The sequence below is a fragment of the Chenopodium album genome, chromosome 6 (assembly GCF_948465745.1).
Source record: "Chenopodium album chromosome 6, dcCheAlbu1.1, whole genome shotgun sequence".
NCBI classification, from domain to species: Eukaryota; Viridiplantae; Streptophyta; class Magnoliopsida; order Caryophyllales; family Amaranthaceae; genus Chenopodium; species Chenopodium album.
The window spans coordinates 62,505,702-62,521,698 of NC_137839.1; the positions used below are offsets into that span (position 1 = coordinate 62,505,702).

At 38.8% G+C, this 15,997-nt stretch overlaps 1 pseudogene across 1 annotated transcript; it reads right to left on the minus strand.

Moving 5' to 3' along the window:
- Positions 1 to 3,872: 3,872 nt before the first annotated feature.
- LOC145637033 (U-box domain-containing protein 14-like) lies at positions 3,873 to 15,454 on the minus strand (annotated as a pseudogene). Its single transcript, XR_014114153.1, has 4 exons — positions 15,368 to 15,454; positions 5,727 to 5,843; positions 5,179 to 5,592; positions 3,873 to 4,932 (listed from the first exon to the last, which is right to left on the minus strand). The product of XR_014114153.1 is annotated as a U-box domain-containing protein 14-like (transcript).
- Between the last annotated feature and the right edge of the window lie 543 nt (positions 15,455 to 15,997).

Sequence of the window (15,997 nt, forward strand, 5' to 3'; positions counted from 1 at the left end):
AAATTGTTTTGATTATATATTGTAAATTTTTTATTATGTTGATTGAAATTCGATCTATATTTTGATGTTCTAAATAATTTAAGTCGATTTTTGATTGTTTGATGTTCTAAAAAAAAAAAAAATTATAATATTTGGCACTTTTGGCACCGGTTTGAACCGGTGCCTTTTAAAACCCCTTTTTGGCACCCCCCACATTGGCACCGGTTCAAACCGGTGCCTTAGGCCGGGTTTGAACCGGTGCCAAATTCATTTTTTCACGTAGTGCCGGTAATCATACTCCTTATCAATCTCTCTATCTGTAATACCCTGTAAATTTTCTTGCTAAGTGATTTAAAATTCGTTGGTGTTGTTTTGCGTATAGTTGTTGAACTCCGATCAAGTGCATCATGAAATTTTCAGCTACTGTCTGAACGGTCTCCCTAGATGCAAGCAAACAAGGAACTTGTTGGTGGTGAACAAGTGTTATGGATGATGTGCTGATCAATTTCAACGTATATCTGTTATGATGGAAATTTAGAACATTTAATGGTCAGCCCAGCCCAAAAGCAAACATTGTAACTTCTAATTGGGGGCCAGTTATTACTCAATAACCTTGTACCATAAATGACTAAAAATATTGGGCCTTTTGAGGCTTCAATATTAAGCCCCATTCGTTTTTAAGTTTCGTATGTTATACAGTACTGTGTTGTATGTTATTAAATAATAATAACTTTACTTAGAGATGGGCCTCATTATGGGCTTACATTTCTTCTTAAAGATTGTTACAGATCAATATTTTCATACCCAAACACGGTCCATATCAAATGACACTCCAAACTGTTTATAGGCAAACTAGATTAAAGTGGCCTGGGCTCATATTAATGAGTCCTTACATATATAAAAAAAAGAAAAAGAAAAAGAAAAAAAATATTAAAAACAACGAAAAAAAATACTTTCTAAGCTTCAAAAACTCAAACATAAACACCAGTTTAATGCCATGTTCATTAACATACTAATAGATTAAGTAATTGGGATCAATTCAAACTACGCCAAGTTTTGTCGTTGCATGTGTAGGAATTATGACTAATAGCAATTAATAATAGAACAAACTTATCTGATTTAATGTCGTGGCATGACATAGCATCACTTCCCTAAAGTCGAATTTGCCCCGTACTTGTACACACGGACTCATAGCAAACGACCTCCAGGGTTACACGACTCTAACTCTTCGGTGTACTACGGAGAGCTAGATTGAGAACACCATGATCAATGCCCAAAACCAGAAACCATTTAATTTCTTGTAACATTTTTGGAGTAAAGAAGAAAAAGTATCTCCTTTTTTTTTCCGTCCTCAAATGAAATGCAAAGGCTTGGTTTATATATAGTAGTGATGCTATGATGTGCAAAACGTACTTGGACACATGATTAGTCAAAGGAGAATTTTAATTCCCTAAAATCAAGTCATCACCACTAATCAATCAAGAGAATTCAATTTAGCCTTTCAATCAAGATGCAAACGGCTGGGATTAATAAGGAAGTATTAGTGTAATATGGCACAAAGAAATATTGGTGATTAATGTCACTCAATTAAGGCAAATTTTGTGATTGATCTTTTGAAGCAAATGTATCTAGACTTGGAGTTTAACTATGGGAAATTTCTGAAAACTCCAACAGCATGTACTATCGACCAACTGTAATGTGTTTTGTTTTTCAAACACAAGGACAGCATGGCCACTGTCCAGAATGGTGCTCGAGGAACCATACACTGCGTAAGGGTAGAGATTGTGGCAAATAACACGGGCCATGTGAATGGACACCCTTATCTCGGTTAAAATGACCACGTCTGGCATGAGCAACTGTATGAAATTGCTCAATTCTTGAACAAATGATTTCCTGCCCATGCTCTTGCAATTCCATAGCAAGTATTTTTTTCTCTCATTGTTCAAAAACTCGGGCAATACAATTTCGTTTTCAATATTTAACTCTACCTTAATTGCCCTCCCATCCAATGGGTTGCATGTATGGAAACTACAATGGATTGAAACTTGCTGTACTTTTGCGGGTTTTCTAATGTAAAATAAATGGCAGTAGTCCTCGTAACTATTTATGGTAATTGAATGCTCTCCCTCTGAAAGAACACTTAACTTAAATTTGGGGGTAATTGACTCTTCTAGTATGGATGATATGTAGTACGGGATGGATGATGTGTTGGCTTCCCACACCCCCCGTGCCACCTTGATTTGCGACAATCCATTTAATTGCCACTTTCAAAGCTGCTGGCCAAAGTGCAAGGTCGGACAAGTCAGGCAAATAACTGGGTGTGATCTTATTCTCCTTTTTTTATCACAACAAGGTCACCACCCAGGCTGGTTTCCGTAGCTATTGACTTAGCTGCGGTCTTAGCGGATACAACCTCGATCGGCACTTCCCCTCTACCATTCAAGACACACAACTTGACAATAATACTAAGAACATAATAATGATAAAGACAATAAACCAAGTACATAATCCATTAGTTAACGATTTCGTACCATCAAGTTACTACACTTCAGACTACACAAATAATACTACAGTGATTAACAATACATATTCCACACTAAACTGATTAAATATTCTAATCCATGCCGACTGCAACACAACAAAAGCAGCATCATTCACGATGTCACATAAAATTAGTGTTACACCAATAACAACGTTACACCAACAAGCCAACTTAGCACCACCCCTCGTTGTGGATGGACGGATCAAGGTCTAAACCGGAATTTGAATACCACTAACCAATGTAGTCATAGTCATCACTTGAACTAGGACTTGCCTCAATCATTGACGGACATGGCTAAATATCATGGAAAAAAAAAGAGCCAGTATTAGTATGCAATTTAAATTCTAGGCGAAATATAATTTGATTACTTGTTTCATTGCCACATTACTTACCAATATTTCAGCACTCAAATTCTGGCCATTCAATGTTGTCGACTTATTTCTCGTATATGGTGTAGCCACCCTGTTTTAAACCAGCAACACTCCACCAATACTATAAACTCAATAAGACTCAAGTTCGTACTCACCACACAGAGCGAACTGTATATCGTACAAAGTCCGGTTCCTTGGTCTAGCTTCAGTAATGACAACCAAGAATGGCCTGTACGTTTCATACAATATTTTGAAATTTTCCTTGAATGATCTCTTGTGGATATCCTTCGCGTTCCAAAGAACCATATTTTCCCTTTCGGGGAACACGGACCCTTTTGGGTAGTCAACCGCCGTGTCACCACACACAGATATGCAGAAGTATCTTACACCTCTTTCTTCATTAAACTTGGAGTACACATTCAATTGAATGGCACACAACCTATTCCAGACCTGCATGACATGAATAGCATTTGTGTGTGCACCAAAGAAAATGTGCCTCTCACTTGTAATTGCATGTCTAAACTTAATCTATAGAGTTTTGTCAATATAAAAGACGAACCCTATTTTTTTCAATTCCTTGGCAATGATTGTGCGTTTGTAAGGACTCCAGTGATAGACTCTCCTTGTTACATTCAAGAGAAAAAAATATTTGAGTGACAGATACGTAGTAGAGAGAGTGGGAAATCAATGGAGATGAAAGGATGGCGGGGTGAGAGATCAAATTTGCAAAGTAAAGAAAAATAAAGGTGAATAACAGATAACAATTAGTGATGTGATTTACATAGATGTTTTTTGATGCAACTTTACATATACTTATATGATTACACAATATATCAATACACGTACAATGCACAAATTTAATTTAGTAAAATCTATTTACAAATGAGTACAAAACATTGTTATTGATGACTGGACAAGGAGAGACAGTCCAGGAAAGAGTTAAGACTGAGATACTACATCACTGCTTAGTGCTTACTGTTCTACTCAGCAACATCTTTGGATCGTTGCAGGAACTCTAAAAGACTTGAAGCCTTTCTCTTGGCCCTATTAGTGCCATTCTCTGAAAGTTCTTTTAATATTTGTTCAGCCTGCATCTCCTTTGCTAGTTGCAAATGGTTTACATCACCCATGCAAAGTGACCAAAGTATTGCAGCAGCATTCTCTCTGTTACGAGGAGATCCAGTTCTTATTAACTCAACTAAGAGAGGAATTGGCTCAGCCTTCCCAATAGCAGATTTCCCCTCCGGATGGTTTGCAAGTATTGCTAGAGCCTCATCAACCATGCCACCATCAACTTCCTTCAGAAATTTTATTAGAGGGTCTACAATCCCTGCCCTCACAGCCCGCACCTTGTTGCCTTGGTAAATTGAAAGGTTGAAAATTGCAGTTGCAGCATCTTTCTTTCCCCTAGGGGTACCCTGAATGAGTAAATCGATTAGAGATGGGATTGCCCCTGCTGCTCCTATTGCTACTTTGTTCTCATCCACAACTGATAAGCTGAATAGTGTAGCAGCAGCATTTTCTCTCGCTTCCATGCTACTGTTCTTCAGGAATTCTACTATATCTCGTATTGCCCCAGCATTTACAATAATGCCCTTGTTCATGTCATTAATAGAAAGATTAAGAAGTGCTGTCATAGCATGTTCCTGAGTTCGAGAATCAGGAGAAGATAGCAGTTCTACTAGCAGTGGTATGGCTCCTGCCTCTGCTATACATACCCTGTTGTCTGCATTTCTTTTTCCTAGCAGCCGGAGCTCCCCAGTAGCAGCCCGTTTCTCTTCTATGTTTCCATGGGCCAACTTCTTTAGCAAGGCAGCAATAGTTGTTTTGTCACAGTTGGAAGCAGAGTTGCTAGTTCTCCTGTTTCTACAAGTTCCGTGTCCTTGGCAACTCCACACCATTATTCTCGCACCACAAAGTAATCAGGCTCTTCAAAACATAATTTGGTGTCAATGCTGTATGCAACAGAGTCTGTTGTGTCTTAGGACATGTCTTGTGACCAGCATCGAGCCATTTCTGAATGCACGATCTCTCATACGTCTGCACAAAAGATTCAAAAAGAGCATTAACAGAGATCAGAGTTTTTTGACCCTGGATTGTTTTCTCAAGATGCTGCTCGTTCTCAGGAAACATAGAGGCCTTCTAGTGTAGAGAGAAGATTGTCAACAATAATTATAAGCTACACATGGACCCATTGACAAGTTTTTAAATCAATTAAAAAGAACAAAAAAGAACACAAACTCAGAAGAGAATGTTGGTAATATACTGAAACAAAACAGGCCTAACCTGGCCTGTAGATACGATAACAGGATCTTTCATTAGCTCAAGTGAGATAGGGCAGCGGAAGTCATCTGGTATAACAGGAGATCTATGCTTTATCATGTTTTTATCAACATCACACATGTCAACTTCTGGGCTCACAGTCAGTAGATAGTCATTGAGCTTCTTAAATAGGGACGACATCATCTCAAATGAATCACCAAGATCACTACTGCTTGTGATGACCATTTCATGAAAGGCACACGATTCTTTCCTCAGATCATCCATCATCAAAAGGTGCAGGTTCTGCGATAATCTCTGGAGAACCGCAGCATCAGGCTCTGCTTCATCCTGCACTTCTATAATGTCCATCTCTATTTGCAGATCGGAGGATTCTGTTCTAGCTTTTGCTCGTAGAAATTGAGCATGAACAAGTCCAATCTAATGAACAAGAAACCAAAGAATGCCACTTGTAAGCATCTTATTTTTGTATTTGTGTGAAGCTCTGTATTGAGAATGCTTAAAATATTAATCATATCACAAGTGCAATCAGAATTACAGATTAATAGTATTACCTGTTCTTGAACTTCTTCTGATAAACCAAGTCTGTTATAAGAAATCTTACTCAGAGCTTCTTCAATTTTTCCTGTTATATGAAGAAACTCAGTTGAGATTTTGTCTCGTTGCACAGCCTGTCACATGTAACAAGTTGATATGTAACAAGCATGATACAGCATACAACGAGCTTGAAAATGAAATAGTTGACATGTGCACAACATGAGCTAGAAACAACTAGACATGCTCCCAGTCATCTATTTAGAACAGTGACATTTTTTATCGGCCCTGCATTATATTTGGGCCAGTTTTACTTCACTTTGGAAACTTTTGAGTTCTGCAACAACTATCCTATCATCCATTTTCTAAGTATCACAATAATAATAGTTATTATTGTATTAATATTATTTGGTGAATAGTGATTTGGACCCATTTTTGCGAGATACTTAGAAAATGGAGCTGGAAGTTGGTATGGGTTTTGAAGAAGAGGAAGAACGATGGTTGATTAAAACATCAAGTTTCATTCCGTTGAAATTTTGAGAAATAGAGGCAAATTAAAACTAGCTGTAGCTGTTGGCTATTAGCTTTTGAGTAGCCGTGAGCTGTAGAGGTAGCTGTGAGCGGTCAAGTAGTAGTTGTTAGAGGTCAGCTGTCAAGGTAGCGGTTCATACTATTAGTGCTCGGTAAAAGTAGAGATTGAAATTATAAAATACAATTATTATTATTATTATTATTATTATTATTATTATTATTATTATTATTATTATTATTATTATTATTATTATTATTATTATTATTATTATTATTATTATTATTGTGTCAAAAAAAATTATTATTATTATTATTATTATTATTATTATTATTATTATTATTATTATTATTATCTATAAATATAACTAAAGTAACAACCGCTGACATCATCCCCTATTTAAATTGTACAGATGTCAAGTTGTGGTAAAAAAAATTCCCACCTAAATCAATTGCTGACATCATATTTTAATTTTAATTTTTTCTTTTTTTTAAACCTTCTTATTTTTTACCTTGAAATTATTAAAATATACACGAAGTATAGTTATTTTGAAGACAAATATTATATTACGAAGGATGTTATTTTCTATATATTTTTTTACATTATTATGGATTTATAAAAAAAATTATCTGACTTCCAAATATAATTACTCCCGATTTAAGAGCACTATGTATTGCATAATTTGGTGAAATTTTTACTATATTCAAAATTATTTAGATCTAAATACCATTGCAATTAATGGTTTGAAATTTTTTATGTTGTGCATCGCACAGGGCTAATTTAGTTTATAACCTAGTTATTATTATTATTATTATTATTATTATTATTATTATTATTATTGTGACGTGTTATGTATCATATGTTTGATAATTTTAAATATTATATAGTATAATATATATTGCTAATAAATAATTAATTTTAAAAATAAGATAGAAAAAAAATACTCCACATATTGAAAGGAAAAAAAAGGATATGTAATAGAAAATTTCGATATTATGGTTGACTGAAACAATTAATATGAGTCAACAAGATAAAAAACAATTAAAATAAAATAAAAATTTAAATTAAAAAATTTAAAAATAAAAAAAGGTTGAATGCTACTTTACAATTTCAAAAGCTATCTTTTTTAGCTTTCAACAACAGCTACTTAAAAGCTACCTCTACTTCTAACAGCTACTTAAAACACTACTTCAGATCACCAAACACTGATATTATTTTAAGGTAGTGTTTTGAGTAGGTCTAAAAGCTAACAGCTACTCTAAAAGCTAATCCCGAACAGGCCCTAAAACTTGGAAGTTTTGTTCCGTTGAAATTTTCACGGTAAGAGAAGTAGAGAAAAAGTCAAATAAACCTGTGGTTTTTTTTTTCAACTCGACATAGGACCTTTTTTTTTTTTTCTCTCGACATAGGACTTTTTTTTTTGGTTGTTGTTGTAGTTGTTTTACCCGATTCATCTTTTGGGCTAATTTGTATTAGAGGACCAGTTTTGGGTAGTTAGATTTCAATCTCCTCCCAATTGTTGTTGCGGGGGATTAAACACCCGGTCCTCCCTACCAAGTGCAATCTCAATCACCAATGCACCAACAACCAATTGGTGGACGTATGTTTCTTTGAAAGTATAAGAGGATAGGGGGAAATCGCACTCCCATAATGCACGGAAAATAAACGAGATACAATTCATATCACTAGACTAAGGTAAAAGAGATATATAGTGTTTAGGGTAAAAATACCCTAGACACGTGAACCAATCAGGTCGTGACACGTGTTACCCTAGGTTGCGCCCAACATGGGCCAACTAGGATAAGACATGTGTCACATCCATCATTAGGGAAATGGCGGCCTTCATGGGCTCAAAACCCGACGTGCCGTAAAAACAGCGCAGCCCAATTAGCTAGGTTAAATGACCTAAGGTAAGGGCACGCACTCTCATACCCTATAAATAGGGACATTTATTATCTTGGGAGGGGCACTTACTCACACTTTTTACATCTTACAATTATTACATTATTTTCTTATAACAGAGAAATCACTTGATCTCGGGATCCGAGAAGATCTACTTTACTTTCCGCATTTTACTCAACTTCGACACTTACTAACTTGATCGTCAAAGGCGGAATTCCGAACAACCGGAGCTTCCATTTGTTGCAGGTATAGGTGCCCGAAGATCCAGTCTTAGAGTTGTAACACTCCCGCAGGACACATTAGAAGACCCCGGAATATTTGGCGCCGTCGTCTGTGGGGAGAGTACCTCTAGGATGGCATCTCAACAATGTGTACCGCCTCCAGAAAACAAATGTCCGGATGGGTAGAGGTCCATTCGGACCACGATACTGAGTCGGAACCAGAGGTTGAAGTACATACGGTCGAAGATGGTTCCCTCATCACTAAATCCATTTGCTCCAAAGGCATAAAGAAGCGAAATGATAATCAGGCCGGTGCGAGCAAGTTAGCCGGCAAGCCTCAGGGTGAAGGGCCGATTGCTCACATCACTCGCTCCGGATTCCTGAAGTTCATGACCGACTTCAAAGGAAATATGAAGAGCTTCATCAAAAGTCAGGCGGCTGGTCCGAGCAAGGGTCAGTTGGCCAATAAGCCTTCTCATTCAGAGAGGGCCAAGATAGTCAAGGATAGGGAACCCACTCCTCATCCCAAGCAGAAGGAGGGGGTCAAACCCTTCATTGACTGGACGAAAATACGTCTCCCGGAGACGTCAAAAAGAAAGCCCATCCAGCACCATGAATCGGATGGAAGTTAAAAGACCTATACTAATGCCCGACAGTTCATCAAGCACAGGAGAAGCCAACAACTATTTGACACGGCATCAACGCCGACTATGCCAAACAACTTAAGGAATACCTCGCTGAGGTATTCCCATTCAGAGCATGAGCACCCGTCAGCCGACCCATCAAGTCGAACAGGTCCTCATGTGATAAGCTCGGCACCGTATGTGCCTCATCAATCATACGACCCATTTACACAATCATTCTAGCAGCCTGCTCTCTACGGAGGTCAGGCGACATATCAAGTCCAACCTTTGGACTGGGAGCTCCGTCTGCTCAAACTTAGGGAACAACCTTCTGCGTTCTCCAAGGATATAACTAAGGCGGCACAACCGACAAAGGTTAAGAATGTTCTGGTTGGTGCCTATGACGACACCACCAACCCTGAGGACCACCTAATGGCATATACCAACCTCATGTATTTACAAGGGTTGGATGATGCTACATGGTGTCGATGCTTCCCAGCCACGCTGAAAGGCATTGCCCAACAGTGGTTCGGCAACCTGCCTCCTGGGTGCATCAACAATTTCAGGACGCTTGCGTTCTTGTTCGCCTCAAACTTCTCAATGAACATACCGGCCAAAAAGACAAGTATTAACTTGGGGGCGGTTGTTCAGGGAGATCGTAAGGGGCTCTACTCATATGTCAGACGATTCAATCTGGAGAGAATCCAGATTCAAGAGCTGCCTGAAAAAATTGCTTATACGAACTTCTTCAAGGGTCTGAAGGACGGATCACAGTTCAAATTTGATCTCGTCCGGAAGATAGTTTTCACTCTTCCAGAAGCGATGAGGGAGGTAGAGGCCTACATACAGGCGTCAGAACTCTGCTCCTCCAGCAAGCAGATGGATCAAAAGAGATCCGAAAAACAACAAGGCAGTCGGCAAGAGCAGTTAGCTAAGAAAAATGAAGAAAGAAAAAAGAGAAAAAGAAGTTTGGGCGGTCGATGATTCTAGTCAGCCGTCCAAAAAGAAGAAAACAAAAGTTAAGGAGTACGTCCGAAAGTACAAGTTTAACAAAGAATGCTACTCCATCCTCATGGAGATAAAGAACCGGGTGACCTATGAGAAGCCTCTGGCAATGAAAGGTCCGCTCAAAAACCGAGACAAGAACAAATACTGTCATTTCCATGAGGACAGAGGCCATGACACCAATGACTGTTACAGCCTAAAGCGGTTGTTGGAAAAATTGGCTGAGAAAGGGTTGCTGAAATCCTACATTTTGAAGTCCAAGGTGTGATGAGCGTCATTTATGGCGCTCAAAAGAAAAAGTTTTAGGTCCTTTTTCTATGTTTTCTTTCTTTATTTTCCTCTAACAGGAGCAGGAGGGCACGAGTACGTAATAGTAGCCATCGATTACTTCATTAAGTGGATTGAGGCTGCTTCATACATTAATATCACTTCTAAACATGTCGTAAAGTTTCTCGAATGAAACAAATTTTATAGATATGGAGTTCCAAATGAACTAATTAGTGATCAGGGATCTCAATTCAAAGCTGAAGTCGAGACCCTCTTAACTCATTATAAAGTAAAACATCATCACTCATCCCCATATAGACCTCAAATGAATGGAGCTGTAGAGTCGGTAAATAAAAATACAACAGTCATCATTAAGAAAATGGCAGAAAATTATAAAGACTGGCCGAATAAACTACACTTCGCATTATGGGGTTATAGAACGTCCATACGAACATCAATAGGAGTAACTCCATACTCCTTAGTTTTCGAAATGGACGCAGTTCAACTAGTCGAACTGGAAATACCATCCCTACGCATCGTACTAGAAAGTAAGCTACCGAAAGCTGAATGGGTAAGAGCGAGGTATGAAGAACTTTTATTCCTCGATGAACGACGATTAAGAGCTTTACATCATGTACAAGTCTACCAAAGGCGCATTGCGCGTCATTTCAATAAAAGAGTAAAACCCAGAAATATAAAAGAGGGTGACTTTGTACTAAAGGAAGTTAGGGGACCACCAACCGATCCAAGAGGGAAATTCAAGCTTAATTGGATAGGTCCCTACCGTGTAATTGAAATCCTATCAGGAGGAGCCGTCAAATTAATGGATATTGGAGGTGATGAAATTCGCCAACTAATAAACATTGATCGACTTAAGAAATATTACATATGAAATCTGGATAAACTCGTTCATTAATTCAACCAATTTTATAAGCATTCAATTGAAAGATTCTAAGTGTTATGCACTTTACCGAATAATACGGTAAAGTACATAACACTTGGGGGGTAGTTTAAAATTAATAGACCATTCTAAGTGTTCAGATTTTTTCGAACATCACGAAAAACTCTTCACACTTGGGGGGTAATAATGCAGAATAAAAAAAAATTCAAAACACTAGTAGTACAGGTGTCGCGCGCAACTGGAATAGTTGCGCGCGGATGTCACGCGCAACAAATTTAGTTGCACGCGACATGCTCGCGCAACCTCAGATGTATTGAACCCAGTTTTTTACGTTTGAACGAAGTTACGTAGTCGAAAAAAAAAATTAAACTTTGATTTAATTATTTTTAAACAAGGTTTGATTAATTTTTCATTTAATTTATACCTAAGAGATTAAAGAAAATAAAGAAATACATAAAAAAAAAAAACATTAGAACTACGCAACGACCTGATTTCGTAATACGAATACGTAGGCAATCTTTATGATTAAGTCATATCAAAATATAAAGCTCATTTTATTTCATTCAAATTCCAAAAAAAAAGACATTGTTGAACTAGATTATAAACAAAAAAAAAAAATAAACATAGTTGTGATTACACTTTATTTAAAAAAAAAAACTAATAACGAAATTGTGTAACACTCTAAGGTTTTACTATGTCCTCAATTGTCACGGACGATGGAGGAGTAGTTTCCATCGCAGTATTCTCAAAAACCTTAGATCTTTCTCCTACGCTCTTCTTTTTAACCCATACATTGTTCTTCAATTTGGGAAATGAGGTATTTTCAACCTTTTTTCCCTTTTACGAAGCTTTCGTTAGAGTCCTTTTTCGAGTTTGTTGCGAAGGTTCCTTTATTATCACACCTTGTTGTGCGGGTTTGGAGAGAGCTTTCCTTTTTGTTTCCTTCGAACGCGACGTAGAAGATGAGGAGTCTAATTTTCTTCTCACTCCTTTGTTTTGGCCACTAGGAGGAGTAGTGGTGGCCGAATGCATCAAAGGCTTAGGTGGATTGTGAGCCGTGGCAGCTTGATATTGAGATCGATCCTTGTTTAATTCGCCCTTATCTGCCGCATTCATCCAAGCTTTGTAAAAGGAAGATAATACAATACTCGCAGCAGGATTTTGTACTACCCATCTAGGAAGACTTAACCAATACTCCATCCAACGAAAAACTCGCTCGGGTTTAATAGTCACATCTTTAGGGGCATCACAATATTGCGGGGGAATAATTTGTTTCATCCTGTATTGTCTCATTACCCTGCAAGGAAAAATATAAGTAGCACTAGATAGGCCTAAAAGCCTAATGTAAGGGCAATTGAGACTAGTCCCAACCATACTATTTATGTTCCACCAAGGAATCACAAAGCGTATGTTAGGAACCCCATGACAGAAAAACGACGTCCATTCCTCTTCATTCTTATGCTTGTAAAGGATTTAACGTCCAGGGAATGTCCTTACTCCATTAGCCTCAAGGTTTTGTGGCTGATCAACGATTCGAAAATGCTCCATGAGCCAAATCTAAAAAAAAAGAAAAAAAAATTAGTTTGCAACTTTTTACACAAGCAGGTGGCGCGCGCATCAAAACTAGTTGCGCACGCCATCCGCGCGCAACGCAAAAGATTGTGCTGGTCATACCAGCGCAACTTCGTAACTTGCGCTGATAAACGACAATAAAAAACTTACGTGTAATAGGAGTGGACTTCCCGTGAAACCGTTTTCGTTAGGGTCTCCTCTAAGGCGATTCAAGAATAGAACGGTTTCCGCCTAAGCCAAAGGAGCGGGTAAATGACATCCCTCTATTTGCTCAACTATGGACACCATGGAATAATCTCCATATCCTTTCCCTGTCCTAAGTAAACAATTAACAACAAGACAATAACATAAAGCACGAATTTTAAAGCGTTGTTTAGTCATGTTGTCACGAGGGGCGACGAAATGTTCAATAAATTGAATCAAATTCACGCCTTCTTTAATTCCAATATTGGTCATATCATTGTCGGACAAGCCGAAAAATCTTTGGAATATAGCTTTGGGATCCGACAAGGTTGGCGAATAAGTCACAGGGAGAGTATTTGTAGGGAAGCCTAGCAAGGCCTCGAACTCACCGAGTAGTGGGACAATTTCGTCCCATTTAAAGAAGAGATGGTGGTTAGAGTCCCAATGGTTGGCTGTGGCATGAAGAAAATCAAAATTAATCACTAGTTGCATATAATTCAATAGAGGGTCTAGGTGGTAAATTTTGAAAGCTTGTTTGTCCTCGGTTGAAAGGGAAGTGACTCATTGCTTCAAACGTTGTTCAAACGTCTTCACCATTGTTCAATTCAAAAAAAGAGAGTGAGAATTTAGAGATATTCATTCTTTTTAGTTTCTTATGATATTACTAAGCGAATGAATGCGAGATGATCAAAAGCCTACACTAAACCACGTTTAAATAGACCCAAGAGGGGCAAATTTTCGGCAAATTTGGCTCAAAGGAAAGTTCATCAACAGGTGGCGAGTGCAACTCATGAGTTACACGCGACATCCGCGCACATCCAATTCACATGCGCGCGACAGCCGCGCTCAACTCATTTAGTTGCGCGCATCTCCCCTGTCGCAGCATGTGAATTAGATTTATTTCCATATTTTGGCTTACATAATGACGGAATCTTAACAAAATCTTAAGACAAATCATACGCTTGGCTTTTAACCCTTTGTGTCCATTTTGTTTCCAACTTTTTTATTTTCTTTTTTATTTTTTATTATTATTTTCTTACTTCCTTTGTTTTTCTTTTTTTTTTCTTCTTTCTCTTTTTCTTCCTTTTTGCTTTCTTTTCTCCTTCCTTTTTCGAGCCTTGGTTATTTTTTCGAGGGGGGTAAGTCGGGAACCCTTTCCCTACCTCGAAAATTTTTGCTTTATTAACAAAAAAAATAATAATAAAACGTACACATGGAAACAAATAAAAATAATAGTAATGATGACATATATATACAAATGGGTCATATGTACAATGATGCAAAAAATATATATATTTACATCTGTTTCCTAAAATAAATGATAATATGTGTACAAAAGGAATCATGGTGCTCGGCGACTACTAGACGGTTGCTACACATCCTGCAAAATCCAAAACGAAGATTAATACATGAAATGTAATAACTTCGTTGAAAAGAAAAGAAATAAACTTACCGCGATCATCCGATGATCACGACATGACAAAGTCACGAGGGCTCTCCGATAAGCAGCTCGGAAAGCACGTATGGTCCTCACCATGCCGTTCACGGTCTCCTGCGGAACCTGTTCCAAAAATACAAGGACAGTTAGTAAACAATTGTATATGAAACAAAAAAATAAATAGAAATGTTTAAGTACATATACAAAAAAGACATACCGACTCAACCGTCTCAGGGACAAACGGTATCTCCTCATCTTCCTCCGCTGTTGGAAGGATCTCACGAATTACCGATCCGACAGCATCGGTATACATGATCTCCGCTGAAGGAGGCACCCAACCACCTAGCTCGACCCGCTAAAAAATATAAAAAGGGGTCAAAGTTCCGAAAGAAAATAAATAGTAACAAGAAAAAGAGAGAGTTGAAGTACTAATCGGAACAAAAGTTGGGAAAAGAGTCAGCCTGGATGCAATGAAAGCCGGATAAGAAACATCCGGCAGCACAGCTGCTCCGCTAGATAACCAAGGATCGCCTGAGCTCGATCCTCGGTAGAAAGCAAATCCGAACGTAACATCCGGATCGGAGGATCCGCAGGAACTAAAGGCTCCTCGGACGAAAACTGCCAGAAAACACGCTCGCCTAAAAACCAAGCGTCTGTCCTCTAGAGCACCGGGAGTCCCGGATAGAGGGCCCGAAAACGGCAACGAATCATGCCAGACCGGATAACCTCAGGGACTCCGACGATCAAACTCCAAGGACGGAGATCGATCTATAAAATACAATCACATGAAAACCATCAAAACCAAATAATAATATATAATGAAAGATACACATGTGTTGTCAAAATACTCGCCTCTTCCTAATCATGGCCAGTCGATGGCCGATAGGAAAGCAAGCAGCCCCGAGCACCCTAGGGGATAAAAAAGGCAGGTACGAGTATCCCCAATCCTAAACGAAAAACGAAAAATAATAAGCTTTAAAGAAGGAAAAGAAAAAATAATGACTAAAAGAAAGTATGTACCTCAAGAATACGACCATGCCATGTGAGTGAGATCTGAGGCACCTTTGTAGCTGCCGTGGAATCCATCACCCGAGTCGCCTTGCCCATAGCCGTAAGCATACGGGCATACGACACCTCCGCCTAATTTAGGTTACCTACCTGCCCCAAGTCACCGAGGCAAACAAGTAACCGATAGCGAAACGCTCTCCCCGATCACTCAGGATAGTGACAGAAAGAACGTGGGCAATGTATATCCGAGCCAGCTACTCAGGTTCAACCTCATTATTCGACAACTCGTCAGAAAGAACCGAGTACGGACAAGACTGAGCATACTCGTGAAGGACCGCTGCAAGACGGCCCCCCACGAGGTCACTCAGCCTCGCATCTGACCCCGCCACGACCCCTACAGCTACAGGCTTGCTTACAAAAGGAAGACTCGTAATCATGGAGAAGTTGTAAGGGGTAACCGTCATTTCTCCCCCACGGAAAGTGAAAATTGTTGGTGGAATCCCACCAAAACTCCAGCAATCCGTGGAGGAAAGCTGACGAAGCAGGCTGACTCGATAAATCCCGAAGAGCCGCCAGCGAACGGCTGATCCCCGAAAGCTCCACGATCCCCTTCACCACCTTGGGTAAACTCTCAAAACGGGT